The 13,538-nt window shown below is 37.4% G+C and overlaps 6 non-coding genes across 6 annotated transcripts; all 6 read left to right on the top strand.

The window, feature by feature from the left end:
• Window positions 1-2,095: 2,095 nt before the first annotated feature.
• On the top strand, window positions 2,096-2,167 carry TRNAC-GCA (transfer RNA cysteine (anticodon GCA)). Its single transcript has one exon. It is a non-coding gene; the product is annotated as a tRNA-Cys (tRNA).
• Window positions 2,168-3,179: 1,012 nt separating this feature from the next.
• On the top strand, window positions 3,180-3,251 carry TRNAC-GCA (transfer RNA cysteine (anticodon GCA)). The gene has a single exon. It is a non-coding gene; the product is annotated as a tRNA-Cys (tRNA).
• Window positions 3,252-4,263: 1,012 nt separating this feature from the next.
• TRNAC-GCA (transfer RNA cysteine (anticodon GCA)) lies at window positions 4,264-4,335 on the top strand. Its single transcript has one exon. It is a non-coding gene; the product is annotated as a tRNA-Cys (tRNA).
• Window positions 4,336-7,511: 3,176 nt separating this feature from the next.
• TRNAC-GCA (transfer RNA cysteine (anticodon GCA)) lies at window positions 7,512-7,583 on the top strand. The gene has a single exon. It is a non-coding gene; the product is annotated as a tRNA-Cys (tRNA).
• A 1,011-nt stretch (window positions 7,584-8,594) lies between these two features.
• Window positions 8,595-8,666, top strand: TRNAC-GCA (transfer RNA cysteine (anticodon GCA)). The gene has a single exon. It is a non-coding gene; the product is annotated as a tRNA-Cys (tRNA).
• A 1,011-nt stretch (window positions 8,667-9,677) lies between these two features.
• TRNAC-GCA (transfer RNA cysteine (anticodon GCA)) lies at window positions 9,678-9,749 on the top strand. The gene has a single exon. It is a non-coding gene; the product is annotated as a tRNA-Cys (tRNA).
• Window positions 9,750-13,538: the final 3,789 nt, after the last annotated feature.

Consider the following 13,538-nt stretch of genomic DNA (forward strand, 5'->3'; position numbering starts at 1 on the left):
CACCCTATTTTGATTCTGTTGTTTGTAATTTGGACTTTTCAACAATTCCATTTGGATCATCTTTGACAGAGTCAGTGTTCCCTTGGATATTGCACTTTAATAGCATTTCAGTGTTTCCTGCTCAAAACCTGTGAGTAAATGCAGTTTTTAACACTCGGCTTGTTATTCCCTTTGGGAAATTTCTGATACATCATTGATCAATTTTGGAATTCGGCTCTTCCTTTCACAGCACTAAACAAAGGGAATGGACTATGAAACCAATTGACAACTTTGTTATACTGTTTGGTGCTTTCTTGTATTGCACTGAAGAAATGGCGTATAAAACTTGGCAGCGAAGCAGTCAATCTATTTCTCATTTCACCTGTGTCTTCAGTCTTACATATATTCCAAGTCTTCTCTGTGCATGCAAAGTATGTGTTTGTTTGAAGCACTTCATTTTTGTGCAACGTAGGAACTATTTAATTTCTCCTTAAAAGCTCTGCCTACGTGCAAGATGTACGAACTATCATTGTAGTTGCAAGAAGGCTGGTCTGAAGAATCAGGCCATTTGCAAACGCAAAATGGCTTTTTCTGATGTATTAAATGGAAGGTATTCGAAAGGGGTGTTTGGGTGTACCTTCCAAATACCGAATTGTAGTGGTACGTAGAAATGTTTTTCCACCATAATTTGGCCCAAAACAATCATACTTCATCACCATCTCAGTGATTGTGGTAACCAATCCTCAAATGATAAGGTGTCCCGTAAAAACGTCTTCCCCTTTAAGAATGTTTCAAAACAATCATTGTATGTAGAGGCATTGGTCCTATGTACCACTGCCTATTCAAATAAACTAACAATGAAACAAATAAATCTGTTTTTTAAATGATCCAGTTTTCCTTTAATAAATAATATTAAGGACTACTTCTCCTGTTCCACAGTTTCAAGGTTGTACTTTCTGGCACAACTTAGTATGATCCTCACACTCTTTTATGATGTACCGATATTTTGTCATTCTGAATTTACTGAAAAGCTGGGGATATAGCTCAGTGGTAGGGTATTTGACTGCAGGTCAAGAGGTCCCTGGTTCAAATCCGGGTGTCCCCTCACCCTATTTTGATTCTGTTGTTTGTAATTTGGACTTTTCATCAATTACATTTGGATCATCTTTGACAGAGTCAGTGTTCCCTTGGATATTGCACTTTAATAGCATTTCAGTGTTTCCTGCTCAAAGCCTGTGAGTAAATGCAGTTTTTAACACTCGGCTTGGTATTCCCTTTGGGAAATTTCTGAAACATCATTGATCAATTTTAGAATTCGGCTCTTCCTTTCACAGCACTAAAGAAAGGGAATGTACTATGAAACCAATTGACTACTTTGTTATACTGTTTGGTGCTTTCTTGTATTGCACTGAAGAAATGGCGTATAAAATTTGGCAGCGAAGCAGTCAATCTATTTCTCATTTCACCTGTGTCTTCAGTCTTACATATATTCCACCTCTTCTCTGTGCATGCAAAGTATGTGTTTGTTTGAAGCACTTCATTTTTGTGCAACGTAGGAACTATTTAATTTCTCCTTTAAAGCTCTGCCTACGTGCAAGATGTACGAACTATCATTGCAGTTGCAAGAAGGCTGGTCTGACGAATCAGGCCATTTGCAAACGCAAAATGGCTTTTTCTGATGTATTAAATGGAAGTTATTCGAAAGGTGTGTTTGGGTGTACCTTCCAAATACCGAATTGTAGTGGTACGTAGAAATGTTTTTCACCATAATTTGGCCCAAAACAATCATACTTCATCACCATCTCAGTGATTTTGGTAACCAATCCTCAAATGATAAGGTGTCCCGTAAAAACCTCTTCCCCTTTAAGAATGTTTCAAAACAATCATTGTATGTAGAGGCATTGGTCCTATGTACCACTGCCTATTCAAATAAAATAACAATGAAACAAATAAATCTGTTTTTTAAATGATCCAGTTTTCCTTTAATAAATAATATTAAGGACTACTTCTCCTGTTCCACAGTTTCAAGGTTGTACTTTCTGGCACAACTTAGTATGATCCTCACACTCTTTCATGATGTACTGATATTTTGTCATTCTGATTTTACTGAAAAGCTGGGGATATAGCTCAGTGGTAGAGCATTTGACTGCAGATCAAGAGGTCCCTGGTTCAAATCTGGGTGTCCCCTCACCCTATTTTGATTCTGTTGTTTGTAATTGGGACTTTTCATGAATTCCATTTGGATCATCTTTGACAGAGTCAGTGTTCCCTTGGATATTGCACTTTAATAGCATTTCAGTGTTTCCTGCTCAAAACCTGTGAGTAAATGCAGTTTTTAAAACTCGGCTTGTTATTCCATTTGGGAAATTTCTGAAACATCATTGATCAATTTTGGAATTCGGCTATTACTTTCACAGCACTAAACAAAGGGAATGGACTATGAAACCAATTGACAACTTTGTTATACTGTTTGGTGCTTTCTTGTATTGCACTGAAGAAATGGCGTATAAAACTTGGCAGCGAAGCAGTCAATCTATTTCTCATTTCACCTGTGTCTTCAGTCTTACATATATTCCACCTCTTCTCTGTGCATGCAAAGTATGTGTTCGTTTGAAGTACTTCATTTTTGTGCAACGTAGGAACTATTTAATTTCTCCTGAAAAGCTCTGCCTACGTGCAAGATTTACGAACTATCATTGCAGTTGCAAGAAGGCTGGTCTGAAGAATCAGGCCATTTGCAAACGCAAAATGGCTTTTTCTGATGTATTATATGGAAGGTATTCGAAAGGGGTGTTTGGGTGTACCTTCCAAATACTGAATTGTAGTGGTACGTAGAAATGTTTTTCCACCATAATTTGGCCCAAAGCAATCATACTTCATCATCATCTCCGTGATTGTGGTAACCAATCCTCAAATGATAAGGTGTCCCGTAAAAACCTCTTCCCCTTTAAGAATGTTTCAAAACAATCATTGTATGTAGAGGCATTGGTCCTATGTACCACTGCCTATTCAAATAAAATAACAATGAAACAAATAAATCTGTTTTTTAAATGATCCAGTTTTCCTTTAATAAATAATATTAAGGACTACTTCTCCTGTTCCACAGTTTCAAGGTTGTACTTTCTGGCAGAACTTATTATGATCCTCACACTCTTTCATGATGTACCGATATTTTGTCATTCTGAATTTACTGAAAAGCTGGGGATATAACTCAGTGGTAGAGTATTTGACTGCAGATCAAGAGGTCCCTGGTTCAAATCCGGGTGTCCTCTCACCCTATTTTGATTCTGTTGTTTGTAATTTGGACTTTTCATCAATTCCATTTGGATCATCTTTGACAGAGTCAGTGTTCCCTTGGATATTGCACTTTAATAGCATTTCAGTGTTTCCTGCTCAAAGCCTGTGAGTAAATGCAGTTTTTAACACTCGGCTTGTTATTCCCTTTGGGAAATTTCTGAAACATCATTGATCAATTTTAGAATTCGGCTCTTCCTTTCACAGCACTAAACCGAGGGAATGGACTATGAAACCAATTGACAACTTTGTTATACTGTTTGGTGCTTTCTTGTATTGCACTGAAAAAATGGCGTATAAAACATGGCAGCGAAGCAGTCAATCTATTTCTCATTTCACCTGTGTCTTCAGTCTTACATATATTCCACCTCTTCTCTGTGCATGCAAAGTATGTGTTTGTTTGAAGCACTTCATTTTTGTGCAACGTAGGAACTATTTAATTTCTCCTTAAAAGCTCTGCCTACGTGCAAGATGTACGAACTATCCTTGTAGTTGCAAGAAGGCTGGTCTGAAGAATCAGGCCATTTGCAAACGCAAAATGGCTTTTTCTGATGTATTAAATAGAAGGTAGTCTAAAGGGGTGTTTGGGTGTAGCTTCCAAATACCGAATTGTAGTGGTACGTAGAAATGTTTTTCCACCATAATTTGGCCCAAAACAATCATACTTCATCACCATCTCAGTGATTGTGGTAACCAATCCTCAAATGATAAGGTGTCCCGTAAAAACCTCTTCCCCTTTAAGAATGTTTCAAAACAATCATTGTATGTAGAGGCATTGGTCCTATGTACAACTGCCTATTCAAATAAAATAACAATAAAACAAATACATCTGTTTTTTAAATGATCCAGTTTTCCTTTAATAAATAATATTAAGGACTACTTTCCCTGTTCCACAGTTTCAAGGTTGTACTTTCTGGCACAACTTAGTATGATCCTCACACTCTTTCATGATGTACTGATATTTTGTCATTCTGATTTTACTGAAAAGCTGGGGATATAGCTCAGTGGTAGAGCATTTGACTGCAGATCTAGAGGTCCCTGGTTCAAATCCAGGTGTCCTCTCTTCCTATTTTGATTCTGTTGTTTGTAATTGGGACTTTTCATCAATTCTATTTGGATCATCTTTGACAGAGTCAGTGTTCCCTTGGATATTGCACTTTAATAGCATTTCAGTGTTTCCTTCTCAAAACCTGTGAGTGAATGCAGTTTTTAACAGTCTGCTTGTTATTCCCTTTGGGAAATTTCTGAAACATCATTGATCAATTTTGGAATTCGGCTCTTCCTTTCACAGCACTAAACAAAGGGAATGGACTATGAAACCAATTGACAACTTTGTTATACTGTTTGGTGCTTTCTTGTATTGCACTGAAGAAATGGCGTATAAAACTTGGCAGCGAAGCATTCAATCTATTTCTCATTTCACCTGTGTCTTCAGTCTTACATACATTCCACCTCTTCTCTGTGCATGCCAAGTATTTGTTTGTTTGAAGCACTTCATTTTTGTGCAACGTAGGAACTATTTAATTTCTCCTTAAAAGCTCTGCCTATGTGCAAGATGTACGAACTATCATTGCAGTTGCAAGAAGGCTGGTCTGAAGAATCAGGCCATTTGCAAACGCAAAATGGCTTTTTCTGATGTATTAAATGGAAGGTATTCAAAAGGGGTGTTTGGGTGTACCTTCCAAATACCGAATTGTAGTGGTACGTAGAAATGTTTTTCCACCATAATTTGGCCCAAAACAATCATACTTCATCACCATCTCAGTGATTGTGGTAACCAATCCTCAAATGATAAAGTGTCCCGTAAAAACCTCTTCCCCTTTAAGAATGTTTCAAAACAATCATTGTATGTAGAGGCATTGGTCCTATGTACCACTGCCTATTCAAATAAAAAACCAATGAAACAAATATTTGTTTTTTAAATGATCCAGTTTTCCTTTAATAAATAATATTAGGGACTACTTCTCCTGTTCCACAGTTTCAAGGTTGTACTTTCCGGAACAACTTAGTATGATCCTCTCACTCTTTCATGATCTACTGATATTTTGTCATTCTGATTGTACTGTAAGGCTGGGGATATAGCTCAGTGTTAGAGCATTTGACTGCAAATCAAGAGGTCCCTGGTTCAAATCCTGCTGTCCCCTCACCCTATTTTGATTCTGTTGTTTGTAATTGGGACTTTCCATCAATGCCATTTGGATCATCTTTGACAGAGTCAGTGTTCCCTTGGATATTGCACTTTAATGGCATTACAGTGTTTGCTTCTCAAAACCTGTGAGTAAATGCAGTTTTTAACACTCGGCTTGGTATTCCCTTTGGGAAATTTCTGAAACATCATTGATCAATTTTGGAATTCGGCTCTTCCTTTCACAGCACTAAAGAAAGAGAATGGACTATGAAACCAATTGACAACTTTGTTATACTGTTTGGTGCTTTCTTGTATTGCACTGAAGAAATGGCGTATAAAACTTGGCAGCGAAGCAGTCAATCTATTTCTCATTTCACCTGTGTCTTCAGTCTTACATATATTCCACCTCTTCTCTGTGCATGCAAAGTATGTGTTTGTTTGAAGCACTTCATTTTTGTGCAACGTAGAACCTATTTAATTTCTCCTTAAAAGCTCTGCCTACGTGCAAGATGTACGAACTATCATTGCAGTTGCAAGAAGGCTGGTCTGAAGAATCAGGCCATTTGCAAATGCAAAATGGCTTTTTCTGATGTATTAAATGGAAGGTATTCGAAAGGGGTGTTTGGGTGTACCTTCCAAATACTGAATTGTAGTGGTACGTAGAAATGTTTTTCCACCATAATTTGGCCCAAAACAATCATACTTCATCATCATCTCCGTGATTGTGGTAACCAATCCTCAAATGATAAGGTGTCCCGTAAAAACCTCTTCCCCTTTAAGAATGTTTCAAAACAATCATTGTATGTAGAGGCATTGGTCCTATGTACCACTGCCTATTCAAATAAAATAACAATGAAACAAATAAATCTGTTTTTTAAATGATCCAGTTTTCCTTTAATAAATAATATTAAGGACTACTTCTCCTGTTCCACAGTTTCAAGGTTGTACTTTCTGGCACAACTTAGTATGATCCTCACACTCTTTCATGATGTACTGATATTTTGTCATTCTGATTTTACTGAAAAGCTGGGGATATAGCTCAGTGGTAGAGCATTTTACTGCAGATCAAGAGGTGCCTGGTTCAAATCCGGGGGTCCCCTCACCCTATTTTGATTCTGTTGTTTGTAATTGGGACTTTTCATCAATTCCATTTGGATCATCTTTAACAGCGTCAGTGTTCCCTTGAATATTGCACTTTAATAGCATTTCAGTGTTTCCTGCTCAAAACCTGTGAGTAAATGCAGCTTTTAACACTCGGCTTGGTATTCCCTTTGGGAAATTTCTGAAACATCATTGATCAATTTTGGAATTCGGCTCTTCCTTTCACAGCACTAAACAAAGGGAATGGACTATGAAACCAATTGACAACTTTGTTATACTGTTTGGTGCTTTCTTGTATTGCACTGAAGAAATGGCGTATAAAACTTGGCAGCGAAGCAGTCAACTATTTCTCATTTCACCTGTGTCTTCAGTCTTACATATATTCCACCTCTTCTCTGTGCATGCAAAGTATGTGTCTTTTTGAAGCACTTCATTTTTGTGCAACGTAGGAACTATTTAATTTCTCCTTAAAAGCTCTGCCTACGTGCAAGATGTACGAACTATCATTGTAGTTGCAAGAAGGCTGGTTTGAAGAATCAGGCCATTTGCAAATGCAAAATGGCTTTTTCTGATGTATTAAATAGAAGGTATTTGAAAGGGGTGTTTGGGTGTACCTGCCAAATACCGAATTGTAGTGGTACGTAGAAATGTTTTTCCACCATAATTTGGCCCAAAACAATCATACTTCATCACCATCTCAGTGATTGTGGTAACCAATCCTCAAATGATAAGGTGTCCCGTAAAAACCTCTTCCCCTTTAAGAATGTTTCAAAACAATCATTGTATGTAGAGGCATTGGTCCTATGTACCACTGCCTATTCAAATAAAATAACATGAAACAAATAAATCTGTTTTTTAAATGATCCAGTTTTCCTTTAATAAATAATATTAAGGACTACTTCTCCTGTTCCACAGTTTCAAGGTTGTACTTTCTGGCACAACTTAGTATGATCCTCACACTCTTTCATGATGTACTGATATTTTGTCATTCTGATTTTACTGAAAAGCTGGGGATATAGCTCAGTGGTAGAGCATTTGACTGCAGATCAAGAGGTCCTTGGTTCAAATCCGGGTGTCCTCTCACCCTATTTTGATTCTGTTGTTTGTAATTGGGACTTTTCATCAATTCTATTTGGATCATCTTTGACAGAGTCAGTGTTCCCTTGGATATTGCACTTTAATAGCATTTCAGTGTTTCCTGCTCGAAACCTGTGAGTGAATGCAGTTTTTAACAGTCGGCTTGTTATTCCCTTTGGGAAATTTCTGAAACATATTGATCAATTTTGGAATTCGGCTCTTCCTTTCACAGCACTAAACAAAGGGAATGGACTATGAAACTAATTGACAACTTTGTTATACTGTTTGGTGCTTTCTTGTATTGCACTGAAGAAACGGCGTATAAAACTTGGCAGCGAAGCAGTAAATCTATTTCTCATTTCACCTGTGTCTTCAGTCTTACATATATTCCACCTCTTCTCTGTGCATGCAAAGTATGTGTTTGTTTGAAGCACTTCATTTTTGTGCAACGTAGGAACTATTTAATTTCTCCTTAAAAGCTCTGCCTACGTGCAAGATGTATGAACTATCATTGCAGTTCCAAGAAGGCTGGTCTGAAGAATCAGGCCATTTGCAAACGCAAAATGGCTTTTTCTGATGTATTATATGGAAGGTATTCGAAAGGGGTGTTTGGGTGTACCTTCCAAATACTGAATTGTAGTGGTACGTAGAAATGTTTTTCCACCATAATTTGGCCCAAAACAATCATACTTCATCATCATCTCCGTGATTGTGGTAACCAATCCTCAAATGATAAGGTGTCCCGTAAAAACCTCTTCCCCTTTAAGAATGTTTCAAAACAATCATTGTATGTAGAGGCATTGGTCCTATGTACCACTGCCTATTCAAATAAAATAACAATGAAACAAATAAATCTGTTTTTTAAATGATCCAGTTTTCCTTTAATAAATAATATTAAGGACTACTTCTCCTGTTCCACAGTTTCAAGGTTGTACTTTCTGGCACAACTTATTATGATCCTCACACTCTTTCATGATGTACCGATATTTTGTCATTCTGAATTTACTGAAAAGCTGGGGATATAGCTCAGTGGTAGAGTATTTGACTGCAGATCAAGAGGTCCCTGGTTCAAATCCGGGTGTCCTCTCACCCTATTTTGATTCTGTTGTTTGTAATTTGGACTTTTCATCAATTCCATTTGGATCATCTTTGACAGAGTCAGTGTTCCCTTGGATATTGCACTTTAATAGCATTTCAGTGTTTCCTGCTCAAAGCCTTTGAGTAAATGCAGTTTTTAACACTCTGCTTGTTATTCCCTTTGGGAAATTTCTGAAACATCATTGATCAATTTTAGAATTCGGCTCTTCCTTTCACAGCACTAAACCGAGGGAATGGACTATGAAACCAATTGACAACTTTGTTATACTGTTTGGTGCTTTCTTGTATTGCACTGAAGAAATGGCGTATAAAACTTGGCAGCGAAGCAGTCAATCTATTTCTCATTTCACCTTGTCTTCAGTCTTACATATATTCCACCTCTTCTCTGTGCATGCAAAGTATGTGTTTGTTTGAAGCACTTAATTTTTGTGCAACGTAGGAACTATTTAATTTCTCCTTAAAAGCTCTGCCTACGTGCAAGATGTACGAACTATCCTTGTAGTTGCAAGAAGGCTGGTCTGAAGAATCAGACCATTTGCAAACGCAAAATGGCTTTTTCTGATGTATTAAATAGAAGGTAGTCGAAAGGGGTGTTTGGGTGTAGCTTCCAAATACCGAATTGTAGTGGTACGTAGAAATGTTTTTCCACCATAATTTGGCCCAAAACAATCATACTTCATCACCATCTCAGTGATTGTGGTAACCAATCCTCAAATGATAAGGTGTCCCGTAAAAACCTCTTCCCCTTTAAGAATGTTTCAAAACAATCATTGTATGTAGAGGCATTGGTCCTATGTACAACTGCCTATTCAAATAAAATAACAATGAAACAAATAAATCTGTTTTTTAAATGATTCAGTTTTTCTTTAATAAATAATCTTAAGGACTACTTTCCCTGTTCCACAGTTTCAAGGTTGTACTTTCTGGCACAACTTAGTATGATCCTCACACTCTTTCATGATGTACTGATATTTTGTCATTCTGATTTTACTGAAAAGCTGGGGATATAGCTCAGTGGTAGAGCATTTGACTGCAGATCTAGAGGTCCCTGGTTCAAATCCAGGTGTCCTCTCACCCTATTTTGATTCTGTTGTTTGTAATTGGGACTTTTCATCAATTCTATTTGGATCATCTTTGACAGAGTCAGTGTTCCCTTGGATATTGCACTTTAATAGCATTTCAGGGTTTCCTTCTCAAAACCTGTGAGTGAATGCAGTTTTTAACAGTCTGCTTGTTATTCTCTTTGGGAAATTTCTGAAACATCATTGATCAATTTTGGAATTCGGCTCTTCCTTTCACAGCACTAAACAAAGGGAATGGACTATGAAACCAATTGACAACTTTGTTATACTGTTTGGTGCTTTCTTGTATTGCACTGAAGAAATGGCGTATAAAACTTGGCAGCGAAGCAGTCAATCTATTTCTCATTTCACCTGTGTCTTCAGTCTTACATACATTCCACCTCTTCTCTGTGCATGCCAAGTATTTGTTTGTTTGAAGCACTTCATTTTTGTGCAACGTAGGAACTATTTAATTTCTCCTTAAAAGCTCTGCCTATGTGCAAGATGTACGAACTATCATTGCAGTTGCAAGAATGCTGGTCTGAAGAATCAGGCCATTTGCAAACGCAAAATGGCTTTTTCTGATGTATTAAATGGAAGGTATTCAAAAGGGGTGTTTGGGTGTACCTTCCAAATACCGAATTGTAGTGGTACGTAGAAATGTTTTTCCACCATAATTTGGCCCAAAACAATCATACTTCATCACCATCTCAGTGATTGTGGTAACCAATCCTCAAATGATAAAGTGTCCCGTAAAAACCTCTTCCCCTTTAAGAATGTTTCAAAACAATCATTGTATGTAGAGGCATTGGTCCTATGTACCACTGCCTATTCAAATAAAAAACCAATGAAACAAATATTTGTTTTTTAAATGATCCAGTTTTCCTTTAATAAATAATATTAGGGACTACTTCTCCTGTTCCACAGTTTCAAGGTTGTACTTTCCGGAACAACTTAGTATGATCCTCTCACTCTTTCATGATCTACTGATATTTTGTCATTCTGATTGTACTGTAAGGCTGGGGATATAGCTCAGTGTTAGAGCATTTGACTGCAGATCAAGAGGTCCCTGGTTCAAATCCTGCTGTCCCCTCACCCTATTTTGATTCTGTTGTTTGTAATTGGGACTTTCCATCAATGCCATTTGGATCATCTTTGACAGAGTCAGTGTTCCCTTGGATATTGCACTTTAATGGCATTACAGTATTTGCTTCTCAAAACCTGTGAGTAAATGCAGTTTTTAACACTCGGCTTGGTATTCCCTTTGGGAAATTTCTGAAACATCATTGATCAATTTTGGAATTCGGCTCTTCCTTTCACAGCACTAAAGAAAGAGAATGGACTATGAAACCAATTGACAACTTTGTTATACTGTTTGGTGCTTTCTTGTATTGCACTGAAGAAATGGCGTATAAAACTTGGCAGCGAAGCAGTCAATCTATTTCTCATTTCACCTGTGTCTTCAGTCTTACATATATTCCACCTCTTCTCTGTGCATGCAAAGTATGTGTTTGTTTGAAGCACTTCATTTTTGTGCAACGTGGAACCTATTTAATTTCTCCTTAAAAGCTCTGCCTACGTGCAAGATGTACGAACTATCATTGCAGTTGCAAGAAGGCTGGTCTGAAGAATCAGGCCATTTGCAAATGCAAAATGGCTTTTTCTGATGTATTAAATGGAAGGTATTCGAAAGGGGTGTTTGGGTGTACCTTTCAAATACTGAATTGTGGTGGTACGTAGAAATGTTTTTCCACCATAATTTGGCCCAAAACAATCATACTTCATCATCATCTCCGTGATTGTGGTAACCAATCCTCAAATGATAAGGTGTCCCGTAAAAACCTCTTCCCCTTTAAGAATGTTTCAAAACAATCATTGTATGTAGAGGCATTGGTCCTATGTACCACTGCCTATTCAAATAAAATAACAATGAAACAAATAAATCTGTTTTTTAAATGATCCAGTTTTCTTTTAATAAATAATATTAAGGACTACTTCTCCTGTTCCACAGTTTCAAGGTTGTACTTTCTGGCACAACTTAGTATGATCCTCACACTATTTCATGATGTACTGATATTTTGTCATTCTGATTTTACTGAAAAGCTGGGGATATAGCTCAGTGGTAGAGCATTTGACTGCAGATCAAGAGGTCCCTGCTTCAAATCCGGGGGTCCCTAGCATTTCAGTGTTTCCTGCTCAAAACCTGTGAGTAAATGCAGCTTTTAACACTCGACTTGGTATTCCCTTTGGGAAATTTCTGAAACATCATTGATCTATTTTGGAATTCGGCTCTTCCTTTCACAGCACTAAACAAAGGGAATGGACTATGAAACCAATTGACAACTTTGTTATACTGTTTGGTGCTTTCTTGTATTGCACTGAAGAAATGGCGTATAAAACTTGGCAGCGAAGCAGTCAACTATTTCTCATTTCACCTGTGTCTTCAGTCTTACATATATTCAACCTCTTCTCTGTGCATGCAAAGTATGTGTCTTTTTGAAGCACTTCATTTTTGTGCAACGTAGGAACTATTTAATTTCTCCTTAAAAGCTCTGCCTACGTGCAAGATGTACGAACTATCATTGTAGTTGCAAGAAGGCTGGTTTGAAGAATCAGGCCATTTGCAAATGCAAAATGGCTTTTTCTGATGTATTAAATAGAAGGTATTTGAAAGGGGTGTTTGGGTGTACCTGCCAAATACCGAATTGTAGTGGTACGTAGAAATGTTTTTCCACCATAATTTGGCCCAAAACAATCATACTTCATCACCATCTCAGTGATTGTGGTAACCAATCCTCAAATGATAAGGTGTCCCGTAAAAACCTCTTCCCCTTTAAGAATGTTTCAAAACAATCATTGTATGTAGAGGCATTGGTCCTATGTACCACTGCCTATTCAAATAAAATAACAATGAAACAAATAAATCTGTTTTTTAAATGATCCAGTTTTCCTTTAATAAATAATATTAAGGACTACTTCTCCTGTTCCACAGTTTCAAGGTTGTACTTTCTGGCACAACTTAGTATGATCCTCACACTCTTTCATGATGTACTGATATTTTGTCATTCTGATTTCACTGAAAAGCTGGGGATATAGCTCAGTGGTAGAGCATTTGTCTGCAGATCAAGAGGTCCTTGGTTCAAATCCGGGTGTCCTCTCACCCTATTTTGATTCTGTTGTTTGTAATTGGGACTTTTCATCAATTCTATTTGGATCATCTTTGACAGAGTCAGTGTTCCCTTGGATATTGCACTTTAATAGCATTTCAGTGTTTCCTGCTCGAAACCTGTGAGTGAATGCAGTTTTTAACAGTCGGCTTGTTATTCCCTTTGGGAAATTTCTGAAACATCATTGATCAATTTTGGAATTCGGCTCTTCCTTTCACAGCACTAAACAAAGGGAATGGACTATGAAACTAATTGACAACTTTGTTATACTGTTTGGTGCTTTCTTGTATTGCACTGAAGAAATGGTGTATAAAACTTGGAAGCGAAGCAGTCAATCTATTTCTCATTTCACCTGTGTCTTCAGTCTTACATATATTCCACCTCTTCTCTGTGCATGCAAAGTATGTGTTTGTTTGAAGCACTTCATTTTTGTGCAACGTAGGAACTATTTAATTTCTCCTTAAAAGCTCTGCCTACGTGCAAGATGTATGAACTATCATTGCAGTTCCAAGAAGGCTGGTCTGAAGAATCAGGCCATTTGCAAACGCAAAATGGCTTTTTCTGATGTATTAAATGGAAGGTATTCAAAAGGGGTGTTTGAGTGTACCTTCCAAATACCGAATTGTAATGGTA

Source organism: Lissotriton helveticus, chromosome 1_2 (assembly GCF_964261635.1).
Source record: "Lissotriton helveticus chromosome 1_2, aLisHel1.1, whole genome shotgun sequence".
In the NCBI taxonomy this organism is placed as follows: domain Eukaryota; kingdom Metazoa; phylum Chordata; class Amphibia; order Caudata; family Salamandridae; genus Lissotriton; species Lissotriton helveticus.